Source organism: Acinonyx jubatus, chromosome A2, assembly GCF_027475565.1.
Source record: "Acinonyx jubatus isolate Ajub_Pintada_27869175 chromosome A2, VMU_Ajub_asm_v1.0, whole genome shotgun sequence".
NCBI lineage: Eukaryota > Metazoa > Chordata > Mammalia > Carnivora > Felidae > Acinonyx > Acinonyx jubatus.
The window spans coordinates 125902021-125927095 of NC_069383.1; the positions used below are offsets into that span (position 1 = coordinate 125902021).

At 42.7% G+C, this 25075-nt stretch overlaps 1 protein-coding gene and 1 long non-coding RNA gene across 3 annotated transcripts in view; both read left to right on the plus strand.

The window, feature by feature from the left end:
* Positions 1–25075, plus strand: part of PDZRN3 (PDZ domain containing ring finger 3) — a 239239-nt gene that overhangs the window by 59296 nt on the left and 154868 nt on the right. The window lies entirely within an intron of this gene.
* Positions 1473–23170, plus strand: LOC128314873 (uncharacterized). The gene is made up of 2 exons (XR_008297031.1): positions 1473–6904; positions 6939–23170. It is a non-coding gene; the product is annotated as an uncharacterized LOC128314873 (long non-coding RNA).

The window sequence follows — 25075 nt, forward strand, 5'->3', positions numbered from 1 at the left end:
CCCCAGTGGGATTCATTCACGGTCTCTGAGGGTGACTAACTCTGGATTGTCCTGTCAAAGAAAAGGTGTGAAAGAGAAGGGTGGGCAGTAAATGGTCACTGCCATTCCAGGTTTCTCCGACTGGAAGCCCCCTTCGTAAATGTATTTATTGCCCTCAGATAATGAGCATTTTATGAAATGGGAACAAAGGGAGAGTTCTTTCGGTGTGGAATTCTCACATAGATTTAGTTATGCCTTCTGGTAGTTTTGTGATAAAGCCAGTCGTTCAGTATTCTATGAAATGAATCCTGTGCTCACAGGTCATGGGAATATTCCAGTAAGATTATAAAATCACATTTTAGTCTCAATCTGGTGAGTGAGCATGACTGTTTCCCAGTTGGGGTTTTCTACAGTCCTTGTATTAGAAGAGATGTCATTTTGTGTAAACCAGGAAAGGGAATAGGTTCGAGTAAGTCTCACTGCAAAGTTGCCCAGCACACCATCCCTCCTCCTTCCTGTCACCCCAGAAAATTTGGAAGGTAACTTAAAATTGTCAAGCAGTCATCATGTGGCATCTGGAAATTTGAAGCTTCTGGTATCTTGTCCTTTTCCCTAATTATGTGAATACTTTGAACCTTTTGGCTTTCCATTGTTGGACCTTTCTGAAGTTGACAAAGGTACTGAGTTTATTTTTACTTTTCTCAGCTGTCACTTATTTCTTTGACATAAAAATCCTTATCTCACAGGATAAGCTTCAGAAAATGGCCTGAGCAATAAAGACAAACCTGGTTTTTATAACAGGAACACTTTTTATCGGAAATAAAGTTTTTAACAAGCAGGGTCTTTTGGGAACCTGTAAGATTTGTCCTATCTTCCTAGGGTATTGAGGAAGTTGAAGTCAGCCTACAGGTTTATCAGCTTTATTCTTAGAGACAGTATTCAGGAACATGAACTCTGAGCGCTTCCAACTTTTCTCCTTTTCAGAGGAAACGTGGGCCTACGGAGAATAAGTGATCTGTTCACTTCTGTTGATTTTCGTTGGGTATTTCATTCCCTGTGGCCCCAGAAAACACACAGCATACACAGTCCTGTATGGCATCATACGTGTTGTTGCTATGACAATTCTGTACTTAGATAGCTTCGATGTTGTAGAAGTAGCAGTTGGTAGTGGCTATCAGGAAATAGCACTCCCGGACATTTAGTGAGCACTTACTGTGTGCCAGGCAGCGCAGATAGGACCTGTGCTGGCATCATCGCTTCAACCTCACAGTCATGTTAGTATTCCCCTTTTTACAGCCGAGGAAAGGGGAGTTGAGGCGTTAGACTTGCCCAGTCTCCCACAGCTGGCCAGCAGCAGGCCTAGGATTCCGGCCCACGTTTGGCTGATCTCAGACCCCTGGGTGACGGGTTGTCGTGGTGATGCTGAGAAGGAAGGTTCCTGACTGGCATCAGGTGTGACCTGGAAGAGTGAGCAGCCATAGGACAGGATGGGTCATCCCCGGCATGGGCTGCTGTGTCGATCAGGTGGCAACTTGAACTCGACCCTCCAGTGGAAGAGAAGGGGAGAGAGGAGCCTCAAAGACTTAGGCCCTGGTGGGACAAGTTGGTCCAGGTGCTGGAAGAAGCTGATGGAATGCAGATGGGGCTGGGGTTGCGATCCTAGCTCCCCATGACACACATCCCAAATTGAGGCCATATGGCTGCTGCTGCAAAGAGACCCAGATGCTGGCTTAGGTGACAGGTGAGACTAGGCCACACGGACACACAGGGAGACAATAGCCACAGCCCTGCAAGGCACATGGGTGAGTCTCGGGATCATAGAAAACTCTCAGGTGGGAAACAAAAATTTTACAGACTTGAAATGATAGCATCAAGTGGCACCTGGGTAGCTCCGTCAGTAAGCATCTGACTCTTGATATTGGGTTTGTGGGATCAAGCCCCACATCAGGCTGTATGTTGACAGTGCAGAGCCTGCTTGGGATTCTCTCTCTCTATTCCTCTCTGCCCCCTCCCCTGTTCTCTCTGTGCCCCTCCCCTGCTCTCTCTCTCTCTTTCAAACATAAATAAACTTTTAAAAAAGTCAGGCTCAGGTCGGCAGCTATAAGTCATTCAGCTGGGATTGCCAGCCCTGGCTCTGAGATTTTGGATGTAGAGTTAAACAGGTTTGACTCTAGAAGGCGTAGCTCAGGAAGCAAGACCCAGAGCCAGGAAGAGGGCAGAATATCAAAGACTGCAGAGCCACATCCTCTAAACCAGTAACCTCTCTCATGGCAGCCCAGAAGCCCAGGGAAGAAGGTAGGTGTTCCAGATAGTGCCTGTTGGTGATCATAATTACAGCAACACCAATGACAGAGAGGCTACACCAGGTTGTGAGCCATGGAGGTAGATTGCGTCACTTACCAGCTCCTCTATCTTCTTGCTTTGTTACTTCTAGTACATCGCTTTCCCTTTCTGGGCCTCCAGAAATGGCATCATACATGTTGTTGCTATAACAATTCTGTACTTAGATAGCTTCGATGTTGTAGAAGTAGCAGTTGGTAGTGGCTATCAGGAAATAGCCTCTCGTGTACAATTGGGATAATAATAATGCTTCACAGAATTTACAGCAGATATCAGTGAAGGGACAAATGGTGAATATCTGTGGCACTGGGAGCCATGTGGTCTCTGTTGAGACTCTTCCATGCTGCTGTAAACTGGTGGAAAGTTCCGGCATTTGAAAGTCTGTTATTTGTCATAGAAATTTGCAGAAAAGCCTGCAGTAGGCGAGTGGCCCTTGGCTTATAAATGAAATTGCATAAAATGGTAGCCTTAAGTGTTAGACTTTGGACTCCAGAGTGTCAACACAGTCAAATGCAAAGAATGGCTAACTTTTATTATTTTTTTTAACGTTTATTTATTTTGAGAGTGAAAATGTGAGCAGAGGAGAACAGAGAGAGAGGGAGAGAGAGAATCCCAACCAGACTATGTGGTCAACACAGAGCCTGACATGGGGCTCAGTCTCATGAACTGTGAGATCATGACCCAAACTGAAATCAAGAGTCAGACACTTGACTGACTGAGCCACCCAGGCTCCCCACCCCCCCTTTTTTTTAATACAAAGTTTTAGGCTGCCTAAGTGTGATAATATGAGGCATGTTCTTTCTGCAAGTCTACCCACCTTTGTTCTAACATTCCTTTTGATTTATCTATCTCATCTACCCTTTTTTAAATAGAAAATATAATTTGGCAAGTGGCAGCCCATAGTTAAATAAGTACCACCAAAAAGTCTGAAAATGTGTTTTTCATTTACAAGGAAAAGAGTTAAGCTGATTTAGAGATGTTGTGTGTTGCCAGTAACACTTAAAGGAGATATACTTCATCCTTAAGGTGAGAAGCAGCTGAGAAATGGCTCTTGGAACCTTTTTCGGTGAAGTATTCTCTTACCCTCTCTTGAAATTAAAAAGAAAAAGAAGTGAAGAACATGCAGAAAGCCATGTTAGGGTGCTGTCTCTTCGAGCTCTGTAAATTTTAGATGGTGTTGCTCTAAATAAAGGTTAGGGAGCGTAAATGGCCAGCCTAAATGGGGCTGACCGTGGTAAATACAGGTTTTGGTGCCTGGCAGATATTTTGTAACAAGGTTCTCCAAAAGCAAAAGCAAAGTGAGGTCTGAGTAATGACCTATTTCGTCTGCAGTGTGCAGGGAATGGGGCCTTTTTTCTTTAATTTTTCAAAAGAACTCTGGAAAGCGTTTCTAATTTCAGTCTAATGGAACCTAACATCGGGGGTTTCTCAGGTCAGTGTTTTCTACGAATCACACCCCACGGTCATCTTGTAACATAATGTCCAGTATTCATACACTCTCTGCATAACGCACATCTTTAGATTGCTTTTTATTAGTTTGGACCCTGACTATTGTGAGGAAGTTCTCATGACTATTTTGTATGTGTCTGTGACATGAATTCATCAAGTGCCCATTAGTTCCTACTATGTGCAGTCCACTCACTCTTGAATGTGAATGTCATGAAGACTGAGGCTTTTCTGTACTGATTTAAAGATTTGAAATCCACCCAGATAGAAGATGTTTCTGACCAAAATTGACGATGCTGTCAGTGGGGTTTGGTGAGCAGAATGGATCTTCTTGAAATTCGTAAAGCTTATGTGGGTATTTCGAGAAAACAGCAAGACAGCTTTTCCAGCAAAAAAAGATGGTTTGGTTTTCTCTGTCATATTAATGGTACCAAGCTGTGACGATTTAAAATAGCACAAAGAAATGAGGAAAGAGTTGGCTTTTAGGTTGGCTTGTCCTGGAATGGAGACCTAGGACTTAATGAGTTCAGGCTGAAATTTCCCAAACCCTGGCCTCAGAAGAATCCAGACATGTGCCAGTTCAAAGACGAACTGCAGCACCCTTTCCTGTGTTGATCACGTGAAACGTGTGATTCCTCAGAAGTAGTCCAGTATTTCTCTGATAATAGCCATGTCCTGAGAGGTGAACGGACTAGTAATGTGAGATGCTAAGGTATAAAGCTTCCATTCTCAGGTGCCTACATGTTGGATACACTTGAGGGATCTGCGTTGGTGAGTAGAAGAAAAGCATCCATGGTGCAGGACGCCCTTGCTCCCTGCAGCCCAGCATTCACTCGTGTGTCCAGCAGCCTCTCTAGAAATGCTGAGTAATCAGAGCAGGGACACTCATTCCATCGGAGCCCCGGACAGAAAGACAGCTTGCTGTGCTCAGAGCAATTCTAAAGAGGGAAGAAGGTGTGGGGTTTGCCAAAGTAGGGGTGAGTGCTATTGCATGAAACGTGGAGAGCTTTCAAAAATATTTGCTACTTTTCTTGAAAACAGCTCCACAAAAGCATTTTAGCAGATGTGGAAAGAAAACATTATCCAGCCCATGTATCGATGAAATCTACCGCACATTTTTTTCCAAGCATCCAATAATCCATTAGAAATAAAGTGTTCCTAACTGCAGGCAAGGTAAGAAAGTCATTGTCTGAAGTTTATTATCTGGAACGCTGTAGTGGAACATGGTGTGCTAATGGGTGAATTCACTTACTTTTCAAATGGTTTCCCCAGAGGAGCTGTTTACATGATTGTCCTTCTCTTTTCCTGCTCCTCTCCCTGTTGCTCTCTGACCAACATCATTTAGATTTAGCAGATAGAGTCGAGTAGTTGCAAATGTGCCAAACCTACTTCATACACATGAGCACTGTCCCCTTGGAACCAAGGGACTTTCTGTACTAAGGATTCTTATTTTTTTTTTCAACGTTTTTATTTATTTTTGAGACAGAGAGAGACAGAGCATGAACAGGGGAGGGGCAGAGAGAGAGGGAGACACAGAATCTGAAGCAGGCTCCAGGCTCTGAGCTGTCAGCACAGAACCCGACGCGGGGCTCGAACTCACGGGCCGTGAGATCATGACCCAAGCCGAAGTCGGACGCCCAACCGACCAAGCCACCCAGGCTCCCCTCTGTACTAAGGATTCTTAATCTTAATGCAGTATTCCTGCCTATGAGTGAGGGTCAACCTTGGCTGTATTAACACAGAAACATCCCTGTTCTAAAACCTCCATCTCTATACACTTAATCTGATGGTTATGCAAGGGGATCCATCTGCCAAAGGCCACAGTCCATCCCAAGACGGTGAGAAGAGGAGCAGACATTACAAAGCTGTATCTAAACCCCTTTCAGGGGCGCCTGGGTGGCTCAGTTGGTTAAGCGTCCAGCTCTGGATTTCAGCTCAGGTCTTGATCTCACAGTTTGTGAGTTCGAGCTCTGCATTGGGCTCTCCGCTGACTGTGCAGAGCCTGCTTGAGATTGTGTCTCCCTTTCTCTCTCCCCCTCCCCTCCTGGCTCTGTATCTCTCCCTCTCTCAAAATAAATCAAATAAAACGTTATAAAAAAATAAACTCCTTGAATGAGTAGATTGGGTATTTCCCGTTATGGAGCAAAACGTATCAGTCATGCCATTGAGCAGATATGTTTACATGATTTCCCATTTCTTCTACCATGTGTACAGTGGCACAGGTTTTCTTACAGCATGCTCTGTTTCTCGACCTGACAATAAAAATTAAGCTCCCTAGATTATATTCCCATGGTGGGGTGAGGGAAGGGCACCCAGCTTTAGGGTTGAATTTTGACCTGCCCCTACTTGAGTCAGTCTGTCTTCTTTAGTCTCCCTTTCTTAAACTCTTGAACAGGGTCATCAGTAAAGCCAAAAAAACAGGACCTGTGTTAGAATCAAAATCAATTGCCCAGTGTAGCCGTTGGCACCTAAAAAGGACTGTGCACAGTGTTTTTCTTCTCTTGAGATTTTAAGGAAAAAAGTTTCATGGTTTTAACAGACAGGGTTTTAAACCTTTGGGGTTAAAGTCACATTAATACTCTCAGATTGTTGGTTGCCTTGAGAGCAGGCAGTGTTTGGTGCAGGCTCTGTCCCCCGCAGAGATAGAAGTTCCAGGGTTCACGGCACTAATTAGACCATGTCAGACAGGGATGGGGGGCAGGGCAGGGCCACAGCTTCTGCCTTTGGCAAAAAATGTTAACTGTGATTTGACAGTGAACTGTGTGCTCGCATGTTCTCTGTGACTATAAATATTGATCCCAAAGAAAAACTAAGATGATACTGTGGTGTGGCACGTTTCCACCGTTCTTCTGTCCGTATTGTTATTTTAAAAATATTTTTATTTAAATTCATTCTCTTTTTTTTAAGGCTTATTTTTTACAGAGAGCAAGTAGGGCAGGAGCAGAGAGATGGGGGGCAGAAGGGGGTGGAGAGAGAGAGAGAGAGAAAGAGAGAATCATGAGTAGACTCCATGCCATCCCTGTAGAGCCTGATGCAGGACTCAAACCCATGAACCCGAGATCATGACCTGAGCTGAAACCAAGAGTCAGACACTTAACTGTCTAAGCCACCCTAAATTCATTCTTTTTAAGCCACCCAGGTGCCCCTAAATTCATTCTTTTTAAGCCACCCAGGTGCCCCTAAATTCATTCTTTTTAAGAGTAAACAAATTTTAAAAAGAAATAATCCTAAATAAATAAATAAGACCTCCTTGAATGGCATAGCCTAATCTTTTATTAACACGGTTATCATTTGAGGGTCCCATTCCCCTGACTTATAAAATAGCATCAGGACCAAGAGGAATCAAAGCTCAGTATGTTGCTGGCGTGAAACTGTAATTTTTAAGAACCCAGATCTGAGTAACTTCTCCAGTTCAGCCATCAGGTTCGGAAAGCCCTCATCAACCAGGCAGAATGTGTTAAATCCAAACCCACTGAAAGACGTTAGCCAGAGAATGGCCATGCACAGCCCCTGACTCCTTGTGGCTACCTGGGTGTTCTGTTCTGGTTGCTGGGAGTACCTACAGGCTTCTTGAGGTTAGGAGCCCTGTCTTAACACTCCTGTAGCATTTTTCTTGCGGTGTAATCCTAGTGATGTGCATATAGCATACGCCATAATCACTTGCCGTGCACACTTGGGCCATCTGGCAGCTGGCCAAGCAGAGCATTCCCATGTCCTTGGGACTGTTTTGTGTTGTCTTGCATAGGCTGTCAAACAGTGTGGCCCTCAGGTGTTCCTGGCTTCGGGGATCAGTGATGAAATTCACAGGTTTCTGAGAGTGCATGGTTTAAGACGTTATGGTAAAGCTTACATAGCATGTTTTAGGTAAAGTTTTTAGTCTACTCCTCCCTTGCATTTGCATTTAGAACGGCTGAGGAAGCTAGCTGTGTTTGTCTTGGACTGGATTCTCTACAGGCTTGGAGCCGCCCACTTCTCTCCTGACTTTAACATCAGTCTGGAAGATGCGGCCCCCTGACCAGTGGAGAGAGCCTGGTCAGGAAGAGGGATAGGAAGGACAGTTTGCATGTTCACACTTCTGGGCCCGGGTGCTGGCTGTGCCTGGGATGGGGCAAAACACACTGAAGGGTAGATCATTTATTTTTTGTCTACGTTTCTATTTTGATTGAGTGGATACTTTGGAGCTTAGCATAAATTTTCTTGGGATGGTTGTGGTGGCAGCGGGGGTTTATTATATGGTAAAGGAAGAAAATTTTAGTTTTTAAAAGAAAGATATTTTTGAGCCATTGTAATAACGCTTATATTTTACAAAGACCTCTCGTACACTGTGCAAAAGAATAGGACATTCACATGAATATTTAGTACTTAATTAAAAAAAAATTGTCTACTAGCTTTTCAGACATGCTCCTGAAGATTTTTTTCCCAATATACCCAAGGAGTTTTCCCTCCCAGTGTAGTGCTAGCCAAGAGTTTCATTTTCATTATATAAAAATAACTGGTTATACTGCAGAGGCCTATTTTTGGTAGCAGAGTGTCTATATTTGGTTTCTTTAATCTTAAAAAAAAAAACCATAGTAAAGATAAAAACTTTTCTTATTTTGTGAGAATAATGCATTTTCCTTTTATAGAACGTACAGAAAACTATGTGACAGTGAAATCCCACCAACAGGAGATAACCACTGTTAGTATTTTGGTGTTTCTCCTACTCTTACCCATAGGAGAAAAATACTGTGATTAAACCATTTAGGCTACTCTGTGAATTTTCATATTTCTGCTTCTTGCTCGTAAGACACAAGTTGAATTAAATGGTGTTTAGTGTTCTAAAACTCAATAGAGTCAGTGAAATGATTTGAAATGATGCTTTAAAATGTTAATATATTGCCTGCCTTTTTGAATCATTATGACCAGAGTCTCCCATATCTTTTTCTTGAAAAAATTTTTAATGTTTGTTTATTTTTGAGTGAGAGCAAGGACGCGCGAGCGAGCACAAGTGGGGGAGGAGCAGGGAGAGAGGGAGACACAGAATCCGAAGCAGGCTCCAGGATCTGAGCTGTCAACACAGAGCCTGATGTGGGGTTTGAATTCACAAACCTGCAGATCATGACCTAAGCTGAAGTTGGACGCTTAACCTACTGAGCCATTCAGGCACCCCCAGTGTCCCGTATCTTTAAACATTCTTCAGAAATATGTTAATCATAAGGCATAAAATATGACATTTAAATATTAAGTGGAAGAAAAGAGCCAGTGAGATTAATTGATTAAAAATGCTGAGATACATTCCAGACTTGGAATTGCTTTTATTTTCAACCACTTGTTTGATTACATAGCTTTTTAAATACTAGGCCTTGGATTTAAAGTGTATCATTATTCACCTGAATTAGAAGAAGGAATGACCACATATTCAGTTTTATTGCCACCACAAGAAGGAAGGATTCAAATCATAAGATGAGAAATAGTCATAGAAATCCAACTTCCTAACTTAAAACTAGTGATCAGGTTCCAAGCAAAGATAATTCAGATTTTATTAACGTGAAGCAGCTGTGGTCTTTAATACAGTACTTTTTTTTTTTTTTTTTTTTTTTTTCTGGACAAGGAAAAGGGCTTATAAAATAAAGAATACTTTTGTTGTTTCTTTTTGAAAGCAGCTGGCTTCCCGTGGTTGAGCTGTTTTCGAGTTGAGAAACCCCAGGCTCTGGGTGTTTTTCTTGTAAAGGAGCTGGGAGGAGGGGAGAAGTGGCTTTGACCATCCTGTGCAGGGTCCAGCTGCAGCAGTGTGGGGACCAGAGGAAAGAAGGACAGACAGGCCCTCCTTCCTCTGCCCCTTCTGTGTTTCCCCAAGGGCCAGCCTGCTGCTTTGAGTCTCACCACCATGACCCTGCCCACAGGGCCCCAGCAATGTGAGGAACAAGCTGGCAGGGCAGTCCTGTAGGCCTTGTGGAGGGAGGGCAGAGTGGGGGTTTGGGGGAGGAGGCAGCACAGGGTGGGGAAGGCTGTTCCCTGGTCAGGTGCACAGAACTCAGGGTTAGCCATGGAGTTCTGCACTGGGTGCTGTGATCCACTGGCCCCAGCGTTCTCCAGAGGGACGAGTAGGGAAGATCCTGGGGCTGGAAGCTACCTCCGTTCTTGGGCTGCTTCTACAAACTTCCTATGACCTCAGGGTCCCTAGGAGAGTAGCTTGGGTGTCATTTCTTGAGGATTGCCTTTGATTCCTGGTGTCGACTCCTCTCCAGACATTGGCTAGTTTTCCTTATCAGGGTTTATAGTTAATATTAGTAGGATTATTTGATAAATGTCACCTCCTTCCTGTTTAGTCACCATTTTGTCCTCAGCACCAGGCACTGTGTCTGGCCCACAGGAAGCTCTTGGTAAATAGTCAATAAAGGAAAAGGTGACTTTTATTTTGAGAATTAACCTTACCTCTCATTGCTTTATTTAGATATCTGAAATCTCTTGACGAAAATATATATGTAAACGTTGATAGCACTCTTTTGGGGGCATAGCATTCCATTTGTCAACAGGAAAAGAACAGAATTAAAGTATTCTTTATTCCAGATATTGAATATATATTTATATTACTATAAAATAACGTTTATATTTTACATTTTCTGAAACCATTTTTGGCTAAGTCTTAATTTTCAAATTGTTTTTTACATTTGTAGATAATGATTATTGCTTATTATGTTTGAGATTTCCTTGGTGTTTATTTCAGTTTCAAAGATGAAAGAGTGAGTTTGTATTATTAGGCTCATTTTAAAGGTGAGGATTTTGAAAGTTGAGAGCATTTCTCATTGTGGTAGATTTGGGAAGGAAAATTGGAGATTAGCAGACATCTTCAGAATTGTCTCTTGTGAAGTCTGAAGCATATTTTGTAATTATTGCCTTTCTGAGTCACTTTGCTCCCTTCAGTGATGAGCACAGCACCCAGCATATATTAGGTTTTGGACACAGTATTGAATCAATGTATGTATTTACTTATGGGTACGAACATGGAGGGAAGACATAAATCCAGCTATGAACAGTCTTGTATTAAAGCCTGTTCTTTTTACTTTAATACATTATAAACAGTAGTTGCTTTAAATTCAGAAGTAGAGAATCAAGGTTACCATTGGCCCCTCCCTGCCATCTTTCCATGCCCTGAAGCTCCTTCTTATCTTAGAGTTTCTCTTTCTTGGACCATGTGTATTCACTGTGTATGTTTTTTGTCAGCTTTATCTTTCCAAAGTTGAGGACTTTGAGACATGGCATTGATTCAGACTCAAGTAATGTGGAGCTGGAGGTCATCATGCAGGAACAAGTCTGAAGACAACCCTTGTTGCTCATAAGGAAAGGGTATGCCAAGGAGAATGATTTTTTTTTTTTTTTTTTTGCAAAATGTCACTGGGAAAATTTTAATTACTGAAGAGAATTGAAGTGTTCTAAATAATCCTGGACTAGAGGAATCTGTGAAAATTTGGGTTTTCCCTATGGGTTTGTGGGTTCAGAGTTTGGCTCTGCATTTTGATAACCATTGTAGCCGTTGTGTTTTGTTGTTTTGTTCTGAAAACAAAGGTTCTCCTTCTGGAAGCTTCTCCAAGGCCTTACGCACATAGCTGCTTGACGGTCCCAAGGGACATGGCTAGTTTTTTAGTAAGTAGTGCTTGTTCCAAAGGGATAAAGTAGTGGCTCTAAAATGTTCCTTTAAAATGTGAATGGTTATGGTATAATTATCTACACTGAAAGAAAAAAAAAATAATTACTGGCTCTGAATCAAAAAAATAACAACACTTTGGCTATAAATCCCTAATTGCCTCTAAAACGCAAAAACAGACATGTTTAATTTTTCTTTCCCCTCTGCAACTTATCTGCTTTGTCTGGTGATTAAAACAGGCGACAGCCAGTCAGGCCTGCTGGAATCTGGTCCTTTCCCTGCCACTGAGGGCTTTGGCTCAGCCCTGTCGATGTGCTTGGCCCTGTTCAATGCATCAGTATAGAAAACTGTTCTCCCTACCATGTGGGGGGGTCTGCAAAGGTTTTTTCTACTGAGAAATAGTTCCTAAGACCCTGAAGATGTTTGTGTGAAAGATCGTATGGTCACTGCCTTGTCACAATGAGTGACTATGGATGGGAATTCCAGGATTTGGCTTCTTCATTTCTCTTAACCTTTTATGTCTTGAAGGTCTTTCCAGGTTGAGATGTACGGAACAGTACTCCAGTTTTTTAAACTGTTGCCGGGGATAACATGGGGTAGCTATTTCTCCATGAATGTACATTCAGGTGATAAACAGACCATACTTAACATGAACCCTGATGATGACAACAACCGAAACAATAAAGGACGCTTAGAAAGTGCTTACGTGCCTGGCATTGTTCTTATTATCATCCTTGGTATGTTTGTTTTCATCCTCAGAACAATCCTGTGAGAAAGGTATTCTCATTATTCCTATTTTATATTGGAATAAAATGAGATCCAGAGACATTTTCTAATTCGACAACTGTAACAGAGCTACTAAGTTCGATAGCTGGCGTATGAATCCAGATAGAACTTTATAGATAGATCTGTTTATCTATCTATCTATCTATCTATCTATCTATCTATCTATCTATCTAAAACTGCTAAAATGGCTCTTTGCCTCTGTTTTGCATTTGCAGCTGCCAGTGAGACATTTACATACACTTGTAGGTATCTTTATTCCCCAACCCCCACGCTCTCTCATTGTTGTTTCCCTTCTAACCCCTCATGCCTCCGGTGAGGATCAACTACATTGTCATTTGTGTGCCATGCACATTTCATCTCCCCCCCCCCCCCCCGTCCATACCCTTCTCATCTGTCCAAATCCTACCAGTCCTTTGCCAGAGCACAAGATAATCTCTTGCCTGTTACCTTTGCCAACTGTCTGCTCCAACCTATATTGACGTTTTTCTCTTGTATTTTCTGAAACCATACAGTGGAATGCTTAAGGATGTGAACTGTGGGGTCAGAGTGTCTGGATTGCTGGCCTTTAGTTTCTTCATCTATAAAATTGGGATAATGGTTATTATTTCATACAGCTAGGAAGAGTAAATAAGATAATTTTGTAAAAAAAAATGTTATCTTTTTACTGCTACTTTTACATTCTCAAAACACTTTCCCCTCTTTATAGTCTTACCCTTGGCCCTTGATTATTCTATTTTATGTGTTAGCGTTGCCTCTTTAAATTATGGGGCTAGGGTCACCTGATCCTCTCTGTCCACCAGAAAATCAAGCCGGAGTGGGGAACAGATAGTAGGTATTGGCTATTACCGAATAAAACATTGCTGAGAATGCGTGACTGACTCATCATGTCGAGCATCTGTGCTCTGTAAGCTGTGCTCTGTTTATCCGTGAATAAAAACATTTACCTTCATTCTGGGGAGCTGTTTTCCAAACACCATATTTGAGTATCTTCAAATTCCAAACAGTTTATTAGTCATACTTCTTACAAACAATGGCACTTATTTTCCCTGGGCAGATACTCTGTAGGCAGACATCTAGATCAGTCCAATTAGAACTTGTTGAATAACACAAACAGTGATGTCTTAGCAGCATGTTTTATGCAGTCTTGCTTTGTTTCTGCTAGAATCTGCTTGATCAAAATGAACTGTCCTTTTGAAAGCTATTTTAGCTTTCACAACTTGTACACTCTGTATATATCTACCTTCCCTGTTTCTCCCAGGGAAGAGAATAACCTAATTTTATGGGGTCATAAGTAGTTAAGTAAGGTAACTGTGTGAAATCCTCATGAACCTACCGTCTAGATCTAGTTATTATCCAATTAAAATTAGTCATTAGGACACTTCATGAGGAATGGGCAAGTTGTGAGTGGTAGGAAGGTACCAGGGTAATTATTCCCTAATTGCTAATAAAACATTATTTATATAGTACTTACTATATCCAGTGACTGTTCTAAGGTATGTAGTTAAACATGCACCTGTTCACCCCTCTCATTCCCATAAGAAATCCAGGGAGGCAGCGTTGAGGTGAGGAAGATGAGCCCCAGAGAGGATGAGTAACTGTGAGGACGGAAGAGGGTGCTGGAGAAAGAAGTCAGAACATAAACGTGCTCCAGGTGACTGGAGTCTCTGCCTTTCTAGAACTGACCCTGCACTCAAGTAGAGGGGTGTCCACGTGGAAGGAGAAGCTGTGAAAGGGACTGGGAGACCATAGACATCAGTTGCTTGGACATGGATGGGTCTGACAGCCTAGCCACCTCCTAGCAATGTGGCCTTAAGTGAGGTACCTTCTCTGAGCATCAGCTTCTTCACTGGTACATTAGGGGAAAGGTAATGGCCATTGTGTTGCTATGAAAAATAAACCGTGTGTAACAAGAGGGTTAGTAGTTGACTGCTTCAAGGGCATGGCATCCAAAAATAAGTCCCTTAATGCTTCCAGGACTCTTTCGTTGAGCTTCTAATATTACAATTAGGAAAATAATTATGTAAGTTTCAAATGTAGCTAAAGAAACGGGAACAATGGTAGCCATTACTTACATTCAGCATAGGTCATAAGTTGTGGTACATTGGCTTTCCTTTGGCTCCTCTCTCTCCTTTTCTTCTTGCTGTACTGCAGCTTACTTGAGTATCCATCTCTAAAGAAAACATTTTCTTACTTAGGTGCAATGGAAGTGACAAAATGAAAACACTAAAACTTGGTGATAGCATAACGTTGGAAAAAAATTGAAAAACACACTTTGTCTAGTTGATGACGTTATGTTTTTTATGAGTGATCACTGTACAGGTTATTTTGTGTACGGGTTTTGTTGCGCTTCCTTCCCTTAAATTTATTTTTGATCAGTTAATACACTCAAGATTTAAATATCCTCAAATGCAGTGAGTAGTGACTAAAACACAGATGTGGGCATGTTCTAACAAGTGTTGACCTTTTACCATAATGGCTTGGAACATTTTTAAGGGGTAAATACTGTGGAAGACAGATAGGACTCCATTTCCAACTCTGATTGATCCCTTTCCCTCTGTCTTCGGATGTGGAAGGAGCGTTCTAATGTTGGTGTGTGACTTTGCTATCTCTTTGCTTTTTTAAAGACTTCTTTTGGAATTAAGATGGATGTTTTGTTAGGTTAAAATTCAGATAAAAAAAAAAAGCCACCAGATCCCTTCATTCCTTATTCTAATCTCCAAGTAGGTAACATAACTATCCCCATTTTACAGGTGCAGAAGCTGAAGCTTTAGATAGTCGGAATGATCTTACTTAGTAAGGTTACAAAACTTGCAAGTGGAGCGGTGGGCAGACCAACCCCGTTGGTTTGACTTCAGAGTCCGCTCTGAGGATGTGGTATAACTGTTTCTCTTCTTTGTGAACTCTGATGCGAAGATGAATGTAAAATAGACTGGACTAGAAGAGCATAGACTGAAGAGTGTAGACTAGACTGAAGAGCGTATAGTGGCAAGTTTACAGTCCGCAGTCCAGAGACGATGTATTTAGTGGGGTGGAATATTCAAAGCGGAATTTAGGGCCCTGACAAAGCATAGTAAGGAAGAAGGGAAGGCACTACTCTTTGGACATGTGCACCTGATCTAGGAGCTTGAAGATATGCACCTGACTGTTAAGAGCAGGGCTTCTCCAGCATGATCTCCTTTGACCTGAATTTGCCAGGAGGTGGCCATCCCAGTTGACAGAAGGCAAAGCACAGTCCAACCAGGGCTCCTTTCCTGGGTTGTGACCGCCTTCCTCGTGGGTTGTGTTTTAGGATGCTGGAAATGGGTGTGTTCAGGCGTGCCCAACCCGTGGGAAGATGGCGGTGTGGCTGCCTCTGCCCTCAGTTGCCCGGGACTCTCTGAACCCAAGCAGCCTCACACAGAGCGGGGGTGGGGGGCAGCGTGGACCTTGTGCAAGCGCTCTTGTTTCACTTGATCTTAAGTGAATGACAGTACAGTTGTTACTGCCTCAAACATGAACTGTGATAATGGCAGATGGAGAGGAATAAACCATCACTCCTTGAGAGCATCCGCAACTTTTCCATACTGTTCAGCTTTAATGGGTTTTCTTTCTGATATTCTCAAAATGAACATGAAAAAGAACGTTTTGCAACATCGGCTTCTGTAGGGCAGGGACCCTTTGGAGCATTGATGCCCATCTGACCCTTGTAACAAATCTTCCGGTTTCAGAGGTGGGCCCAGATGCGGACTTTGTTTTCTTGAGCATCAACTAATTCATTCTCCCCTTGCCCTGATCACTGTCACCTGTATATTTCTTTCTGATGCCCAAATAAGATATTAGACAAAAAGACCCACTTGCGCGGAAGCCGTGGTGCTTTTATGCTTAGAATGCAGCGCTCAGGCCACCACAGTGAAGTTGCTTCAGGGTCACTGCTTGCAATGCTGGAAATGTCTGCTGCTGTGAGGTTTAGCTTGAAGTTGTGCAGGGCAGGGCTCTGCAGCAACAACAGTGGTTTCCAATTTTGACAGGGCACTAAATCAACTTGGGGACTTGTAAATAAAGAGTGAAGCCCAGGCCCCACCCTCAGAGAATTCTGGCTGAGTTGCCTAGGGTGGGACCAGGTATTGATAGGCTGAAAGGCTCTCCAGGGGTTTGTAATGCACAGCCAGGATGGAGAACCAGGGCCAGGTAACTGTGATTCTCAAGCTTGAGTCTGTGGTACCATCTCCTGAAGGGCTTGTTAAAACCAGGCGACTGGGCCTCACCCTCAGAATTTCTGGTTCAGTAGGTCTGAGGTGGGGCCGGAGAGTTTGCGTTTCTAGCAAGTTCCCAAGTGATGCTGATGTGCTGGTTCTGGGAACCCACTTTAAGGACCTGGTGTGGAAGGATCTTTCCAATTGCTTTATAAGATTCTATTACAGTAAAAAAAAAAAAAAAAAAAAAAAAAAGTGATGCCTACACAAATACCCAGTGTTGCTTTTAGTAGAACAACTGCATTAGGCACAAGTATTAAAGTTTTATACTGCCCATTCCTAAGTAAGCTGGGCCGTTAGCTTTTTTTTTTTTTTTAAACTAGTATGCTAACTGGAAGGCAGCTAGATCCCCAGGATCTGAAAGGAACTGGATTGGAGGCGGGTAAGAGTTGGAAAGAAAAGAAAACATTGCAAGGGCCTATGGAATTATTACTCGGGCTAGCAAATGGCCCATCGATGGGGGAGCTTTACTGAGACCGGTAGCTGGGGAACACATGAGTGGCAGCAACACTAACAATTCTCTGGGCAGCCTGGACTGTGGGACTGTAGTGCCAACAAGAATAAAAAACATGGTGCTTGGCCCCCAGAAGAGGGCCCCTTAGCTGCAGATTGTACGGTCTATGACTGGACGTATAGATTTCTTCTTTAAATGGACACCCGAAATTTCTTTTTATCTCGTTCTTGGGACTTGTCCTAGTCCCCTTTCACTCTCCAAATACTTGTCTCAGTGTTGTAGTGAAAAACCCATTATGAAATGTTTGAAGTTCTAGGGTTCCACCTCAGCCTCGTCCGGGGATTCCTCTTACTGCATTGCTGCCCATGTGTCTACACCTGACTGTAACGGAGGAGTGAACTTGTAAAAGCAACTGTTCTGTGTCACATGCTCGCGGCCTTCCAGGATAGGGCTTTGAACCCAAGCGATGGCGCGGCTCGACTCACTTTTCCTTCTTGCGATGTAGTTTCTCTTAGTTGAAGTGCCCAGTGCTGGCTGATAGAGAAGAAAAGAGCCCATTCTATCCATTTGACAGACCCTTAATTAATAGTAATCATGAAAACTGAAGTCATGCACTGCCACGGCATTCACCATTGTTGTCTTAGCAATTCCTGGACTTTACAAACAGAGCGCCCCTTATTCTGCAATGAAATGAAAAATAATGGCGTCATTTCAGCTTTAAAAGGAAGGAAATGTTCAAGTGGAATCTCTGTATAATTAAGCTTAACATTATTATCAACAGAAAGTGATTGTGCTTGTGTTCAGAGGCGAGAAGAGACTTAGACAAAGAACTGGTTCTTGTGATGTAGGAGGTTCCCTCCCACCGATAGCCAGCTACCTTTGTGTTTGACGTTGGACAGGTGCCGTTTTCGGTGCCTTTCTCTCTCTCATCCTGCTGCTTTCAAGTTCCTTCTCATCAGTTCTTGGGACTGTCTTTGTAACATTTGCTTGTTGGCCGTTTCTTTTTAGGTCTTCCAGCATCTGCTTTCTTGCTTTTGCTTTTATATTTCGTTTTTTTTCTAGGGTGAGAATCACTTTTTCTTGACTTGGACACACTGGCTTTCTGACATGTAAAATGAAAACAGTCTAATTTTTAGCCAAAACAGGTGTTGAGTGATTGATCCTATCAAGTGGCTCACTCCAGAAACCTCATTTACTCCTAGCTTCTTTATTACCTCCTCATAATTCATTAGCTTAATAAAACGCACGTGTGAAAGGGCAGCGGTCGAAAGCACAGCTCTCCAGTGTGCATGCGTGCCTGCTCCATCCCCTGCCCCTATGCCAGGGGTTGGAGAGGACTGAGCTTCCCCTGGGAACATCAAGCCTCCAGGACGTGGTGCTATGTATGAAGAACCTCCAATTAGCCCATGCCTGGGAGAAGGATTCCTTGTTTGCTGTGGCACATTGAGTCTGCCCGTCTTATGGAAACACCACCCGCATTCCCTTTAGTGGAATCCCAGGGATATAAAGTTTTTATATATGCTGCTTCATGATTCCCAACAGCCACAAAATATCGAATTTTTTTGGCCTGTTACGGAAAATTTCCAGGTCCCCAAATGTCACCAAAGAAAGCCCCAGCCTCCAAGTATGTGGTACTTGTTCTCACTAACATCTAAGCTTGGTTGCTGGATACCAAAGGCCCACAGAGGAAGAGATGGGGCGGTTATTGTCCTAGTCTTCATTTAGGTTTAGCAAATGTCTGATGCTACCCATTCCCCCCTCCCCTTTTTAACATTTTCGCCAGAGCCCAGACTCATCTTGTGGAGCATTCCCCCCACCTCTTCATTCCTAAACCCCTGTGTATTATAAAGGAAATGAAATCCATATGTTTCTGATTCATTTACATGTAGCTCATCAAAATGTAGTTTTGTAAGAGCTCTTTGGTGTCCAAGAAGCATTTGGAGCCTTTTTATGAGACTTTTAAACACCTCCCTCCCTTTCCCCTTAGAACCAGGAAGTCGGGACTTGCCAAGACTAAATAAAATCAAGCTTCAGGGTTGACTCCGTCTCTAGTCTGACCCACCAAACTTGAGCACACTCACAGCTTCAGCAAAAACAGAAAAGACTCTCTCTCTACCCTTTTGAAGGTGCCATAGAAGTGGCGCTAATCCCACTTAAACTTGGCATGACAGTGGGTTTGGTCTGGTCCTCAGCTTCTCCCGGAGAGAGCCAGTGATCTACACAGCTGAACCTCCCCCCTCTGGCCCGTTGGGTGAGCACGATGCCCGCTGCAGAAGCTCAGCGGGGGGTCTTCCTGGCAGTGTTGCCCACCTCGTCCGCTGGCCGGTCGCTAAGTTAAGTCTTTTTGACTTTCTCAGCCATGGATTTCCTACCAGGGGAATTCCTTTGCACCAGTGACTTCTGTCTTGCAGGAATGGTGACCGAAACATCCGGGACCATAAACTAGGCTTTAGGGCAGCACTGCTGTCATTTAATGACCTTTTTGAGTGTTTTTCTTCAGCAAGAAAAGCTTATAAGCTTTGAGGAAGAAACTACTGCCATTAGGACTTTAGAGCTTTTACTCTATACACCCCCAAAAATGAAAGGAGTCAACCTGTTTTCAGAGTTCAGATAGTGAGAGGTTCTCGCTTGTCCTCTGTGATCCTAAAGGGGATGGATTACGTACAGCCACTTGAGAGCTTAGGATTCCTCTCTTGGGCTGTTGTAGTGGGGGGGAGGAATTCTGCCTTCTTCTTTGCACATCTCATCTCACTTCCCTCAGTCAGGGTGGTGTTGGGCCTTTCAGGGGCCACAGCCTGGGCGCATGGAAATGCAGAGGCCTGGAAGGAGCGGGAAAGAAAGCTGGACCTGGAAGCCCTCACTCTGCATTCTAGCTGCTGAACTCAGGCTCTTTCCAGAGTGTGTTTATTTATTCACGTGGACGCATACAATGTAGTAAAAGTCATCCGCTCATTCATACATGACATTGACTCAGGATGAGTCTGGAGAAGTGTGCTCTGTCTTCTTGTGCATAGAATTTGATAAAGTCCTTGTTTAGCTTCAACACAAAGATGATACAATTAAATATTATGTATACTGTGCTTGTGTGTGTGTGTGTGTGTGTGTGTGTGTAAGTGGAGGAGCCATTCTGAGCGGAAATTTTAAAATAGCAGCTATAAAATGTTTTAGGCAAGTTGGAAAAGTGTAAATTAGGTCTTGTTCCACCTTGAAGTCTGAGCATCACCTGAAACCCCATGGCAGGGAAAAATCCATTACCAGCAATACTTGTGTTGAAGCTGCCCCGTCACAGGTGAAAGGGCTTGCACCAGGGTCCTAGGTGCACTCAGTTATTTCTCAAAGTGCGTAAGCCTGCTCTTGTATGATCCAAGGACAGACAGCCGTCAGTCCATTGCAAAAATGCCTTCAAGGGGTCGAAGTTTACCTGATAGACGGTGAGGACCTTTGGTTCTATGAGCAGTGGGTAAGATTTTGTTCATTTTGTCCTGCCTCCTGCTGGTCTTCACTCTTCAGTGATATGTGGGTCCTCAGGTTTACAGATAACCAAGCACTATACACATTGTCTGTTAATTTCCCCTCAGTGTTCCAGTACTTTACTTTCTGGCGGAGAAATAGAAGTCGCACTTCATCCAGTGAATTGTGCCCAGTGTGATTAATTGATTGATTTACTCCTTAAGCAGATACTGAGTGCCTTCCCTGTGTGGAGACTTATTCTAGGTGCTGGGAAGTAGTGTTTAGGACACATGCAACTTCTCCATTGACACAGCTTCTGTTCCTGTGGGTACAGCTTACATTCTGGGGCTCACCCAAGGAGTCACAGAGCCAAGGGGTGAACTTAGGCCTTCAGCTTCGCTGAGAGAGAGTGGTGACTTTCCTTCCTACTTGAGCTACGGCTGACTTCCCTTAGAATGGCCCTTCCCGTCATCCTATGGAAAAAACTCTGTCACAGCATTCTCTGCCACACTGAAATTGAAGACTTTGAGGGAAAAAGCATTTTTATCAGAATTTTGGTATAGCCAAGAGGTTTAAAGATCCGGGGGTTTTTGGCAACATGTTGTGAGTAATTTCTAATTAAGGATGTCTCAAGGACTAGAACTTTGAGGGTGAGCCATATGAAATTTCTTTTTGGTATAGGTCAGAATGGTCAAATACTGGCAATTCCTCATGTCTGTCCTCATATCAGACATTCCAAAAGTCTGATAGATTTTCTTCCTCTTTGTACCTTGTATGTGGTAAGTGCTTAATAAATGTAAGCAAAATTGCTATGTATATCTCAGGTACTCAGGCACTTCTGAGCAGTCTAAATTATTTGTTTTCTGTCCATTTTGCAGTTCTTGTATGTAGCTAAAGTTGTATAACATTTTGTTAAAACTTACTATTCATCAACTTCATAGCAGTAGTTTATAGGATTTTTCACAGTGCGATCTTCCCTTCTCCAAAGGGTTTCTTAAACTCTCTGATCCTCACATTATAGCCTCACTGAAAAGGATGTTGTTGGTATCCTCATCCTGGAAGGTACCCATGAGAGGCGTCTTGAAGGCATAGGATAAAGAAGGTGTGTATTCAACTTCATTAGCCCTGCCTACAGCTTGGGCTTACCTGCCTCCCAGGACCTGTCCTGAAATACCAGGTGTTTGGCACCCAGTGGGGCTCAGTAGATGTTAGCAGTTATTTTTATCATTGCTATTAAATGTCAGCGTTGTCAATGATATTATGATAAATGGCATTATAGTGACAGATGATATCAACCCTTATGGTGAGCATGGTATAACATAAGCTTGTGGAATCACTATGTTGTACACTTGAAACTAATGCAACACTGTGTCAAAGCTACTCAAAAAATAATTTAAAAAGGTCATTGTAGGTACGCATGCTCTGAAATGAACAGGATATCTAAGTGGATTTTTTCCAAAAAAAATTTCCTTTGAAAATTGTTTTTGTTGTCTTGTGATTTGTTTGTATGGGTGTAAGTATTTGGAGGTGGGGAATATGATGTGGAGATTTTGATGAAAAGGTACAGTATTGGCTTCAGTTTTCATATCAAATCACATGCACATTATGAAATCTATAAGGAAACCTGCCACATAGGCTGATGCCTGGCATATAATAACCCAGAAAATGCTGTTTTTAACAGTAACTCCAACAGTTCCTTCCTTCTCAAAATATAAAGTACCCGATGTTTTGAGATTTTTTTGGATTCTTTCAAAAGCCATCTTACAGACTCTTTCCAGGAAAAAAATCCAGATAGTTGGCGATTCAAGGTAGTCACTGGAAAAAATGCAGTGAAACTTAGTATGTTGGCACCATGGAGTGATGGTACCTTTGAATGTCTTTCTCTAAGATAACCTCCATTGTTCACTATTCAAATATATGTAACAGTTCAAGGGATGCTTGGCTGGCTCAATTGGTAGAGCCAGTGACTCTTGATCTCAGGGTAGTGAGTTCAAGTCCCACATTGGGGCGTAGAGCCTACTTAAAAAAACAGAGACAAGAAACAGAACATTTTAAGATGCATTGTTAAAAAGAGCAAGGCTTAAAACAATAGGTGTCATGGTCTCATTCGCATTAAATAACATCCATGGGGGTAGATTGTGCAGAGGACAATTTGAAGAAGCACAGGGTTAACTGCAGTGGGGGAGGGGGTTGGGAAAGCATAGGAAACTAGTTGAAATAGTTGATTACACATGTTTTATTCTTTCAGTTTTTTTTCTGACGAACATACATTTATTTGGATAATGACAACTAAAAGTACCGAATCTGATTTAGGCAGGTGATGCTCTTTCTTTTCAGAGTGCTTATTAGTCTACAGTTTTAATAGTCTGCTTTGGTTGTTACAGTATGAAGTGTCCTGTGTTCTAGCCCCAAGGATGGACTGTGCTGAGCTTACTTCCCATCTACAATGAACTTCATTTCTAAGTGAAATAGTTGGCCCAGTTTTCTAAAACATGCCTGTGGTGTCTGTCAGTGCCAGGTGCATTGAGAGCTACCCCTGGAAATAACTGTGGAAGAGGCAGGAGTCTGAAGCAATACTGAATCCTTGATCTATTTGAAATGTCAGGGTGCCTGGCAGCCCAGTCGGGTGAGCATCCAACTCTTGATTTCAGCTTCAGTCATGAGGTCAGGGTCGGCGAGATCGAGCCCATGCTGGGCTCCATGCTGACAGCAAGGAGCCTGCTTGGGCTTCTCTCTCTTCCCCCTCTGTCTGCCCCTCCTTTGCTCTCTTACAGTAAATAAATAAACTTAAAAAAAAAAAGAATTGCTTCTATTTTTAAAGTTTCAGTTAAGACCAAACAAACAAACAAACAAACAAACCCATAAGGCCAGATCTCATTTGCAACTTATAAGACTCAATCTAAAGTCTGGATGAGATGTCCTTTTTGTTTTCAGTACAAGACTCAGTTTTGCCCAGTGTGTATAAAAGGCAACTCCCTTATCTCTCAGATGCTGCCTCATCTTGCAGTTTTGAGGAGGAAGTGGGTCAGTCAAATGTGGATAAGGCAGTTCTGTGGAGGGCCATTGGAAGATGCCATAGGCTAGGTGCCCGCCTCACAGCGCAGGGCTCTGGGTTTGCCTGCCTGCTGAATTGGATCCTAGACCCCTCTTGGCTCTGCTTAGTGATACTTGGAACAACGGAAAATATGTGCCCTTGACGTTTGTCTCTGGGTGTCGTGTTGACCTTCTTAAAGCTCTCCGTGAATACGAGCTGTGTATATTTGTAATTAAATCTGTAGAACGTGAATCCAAAAGAATAACTTGAAGTCACCAGAAGTGCCCACACTTCTGGTGCCCGTAGCAGCGTTTGCCATGGCTGACTCCATTTTTGGAAGTGACGTGTTTTGGGTTCACAAAGTACCAATTCAGATGACGTTGCATGCAACTCTGTGAAGATAGTATGTGTGTTTTTTCATACAGTGATTGTCAGCAAGTGGGTCTTAGAATGACCTTTTATGGTGCCTTGATCCATGGGAATGACTTGTTTGAATTTAACTTAGAAATCTTCTAGAAAAATCCATTGCTAAAGATTTACTGGTACGGAGTGATTGAGCTGACATTGAAACCCAGGCTGTGTGATGGTGGGGCCTTTGTTCTTAGCAACACAAACACCCCAGTGTGCTCCTGCCCAGGCCCTGCTGACCTGCTGCTTTCTCTGCTTCTCTGGTCATCCAGAGAGACCTGTAAAACATGCTGATTTCTCTTGTGCTTTGCATTTCTCTGTCCATATTGAATAATGCCATCAAAGTGAGAACTTTATTATGTATTTTCTGCCCATGTCATTTCTAGAATTTTGGAGACCCATCCCAACATCGACCGCATTGTACATAGTTCTTCTCTAGAGAAACTTGAGATTACTCTTCTATTTGCTTTCACCCAAGTTCACTTTCCATGACATCTCTTTCATCCAAGGTCTAGAATATTTCCAAAGAGTTTTTGGAAATCAGTTACTCACATACTACTCTTTTAATATCCTCCTCTGCTGAAAATATGTCAAGCACCCAGACGTTTCTAGCATTTACAAAATTTTAGACCTCTTCAGAAAGTTGGGAGACAAAAAATAAGATGTGGTTCCTGCACCCTGTGCTTAATGACCTGTGAAATGTATTGAACTTAACTCCTCAGTGTAAATACTCAATGTTTGAAATGGCTAAATTAGCCACCTAGGAGAAATCAGTGTGGGTTTAGAGACACCTGGAAAGACTTTGTGGCAAAGGTGAGACTTTGACAGAAGGTTATTAGGGCTCTGGAAAAAAAAAAAATCTCAGTATAAGTCTGGAGTGCGTACATCATAGATACCATACAAAAAAAAGACTGGAAGGAAAGTAGGAGAATGCCAGCTCATTGTCAGCACCGTATGTAGTGAGAGCCTGAGCCAGAACATCCAACTCTTCCTTTTTAAGGCTATTGGACCATGGACCTTGGAAGTAACAGACCATGGACCGTGGAAATAAAAGTTAACTTTAGCTCTCTCTGCCTTGGTTTCCTCATTTATAAATCAGTCAGTCAATCTCATGTATAACTCATGAACTTAGATGGATTAAATGAATTCATATTTGTAAAGAATTGCACTGTCTGGCTTACAGTCAGCACTCAGTAAGTATTAGCTAAATTGGGCATATTTGAATGGCAAAATAATGGGAACAGTCTGTTCATAGTCTTAATTTTTTTCATATTTTCTACAATGAACATGTGCCTTTAAAGCAGGATCTCTTAGTAGGGTTT